This window comes from Penaeus vannamei, chromosome 10 (genome assembly GCF_042767895.1).
Source record: "Penaeus vannamei isolate JL-2024 chromosome 10, ASM4276789v1, whole genome shotgun sequence".
In the NCBI taxonomy this organism is placed as follows: Eukaryota; Metazoa; Arthropoda; class Malacostraca; order Decapoda; family Penaeidae; genus Penaeus; species Penaeus vannamei.
The window spans coordinates 1,517,001-1,517,844 of NC_091558.1; positions in this window are offsets into that span (position 1 = coordinate 1,517,001).

Sequence of the window (844 nt, forward strand, 5' to 3'; positions counted from 1 at the left end):
TATATATATATATATATATATATATATGCGTGTGTGTGTGTGTGTCTGTGTGTTCTATGTAGCTGTACGTATCTGAACACAAACACACACACAGACATACAGCTACACATAGACAACCCTTCCCCCCCACACACACAACCCCCTCCCCTCCCTCTCCCCCTACACCCCCCACCCCTCCCCACACACCCTAAACCCCACCCCCTCCCTCCCTCCACGTCATCCCAAACCCCACCCCATCTTTACACACCCATCCCCCCACCCCTCCACACCCCCACCCCCTCCACACACCCCATCCACACACACACACATAAACACACGCACATGCTAAACACACACACATAAACACACACATAAACACACGCACATAAACACACGCACATAAACACACGCACATAAACACACGCACATAAACACACGCACATAAACAAACGCACATAAACACACGCACATAAACAAACGCACATAAACACACGCACATAAACACACGCACATAAACACACGCACATAAACACACGCACATAAACAAACGCACATAAACACACGCACATAAACAAACGCACATAAACACACGCACATAAACACACGCACATAAACACACGCACATAAACACACGCACATAAACACACGCACATAAACACACGCACATAAACACACGCACATAAACAAACGCACATAAACACACGCACATAAACAAACGCACATAAACACACGCACATAAACACACGCACATAAACACACGCACATAAACACACGCACATAAACAAACGCACATAAACAAACGCACATAAACACACGCACATAAACACACGCACATAAACACACGCACATAAACACACACACACAC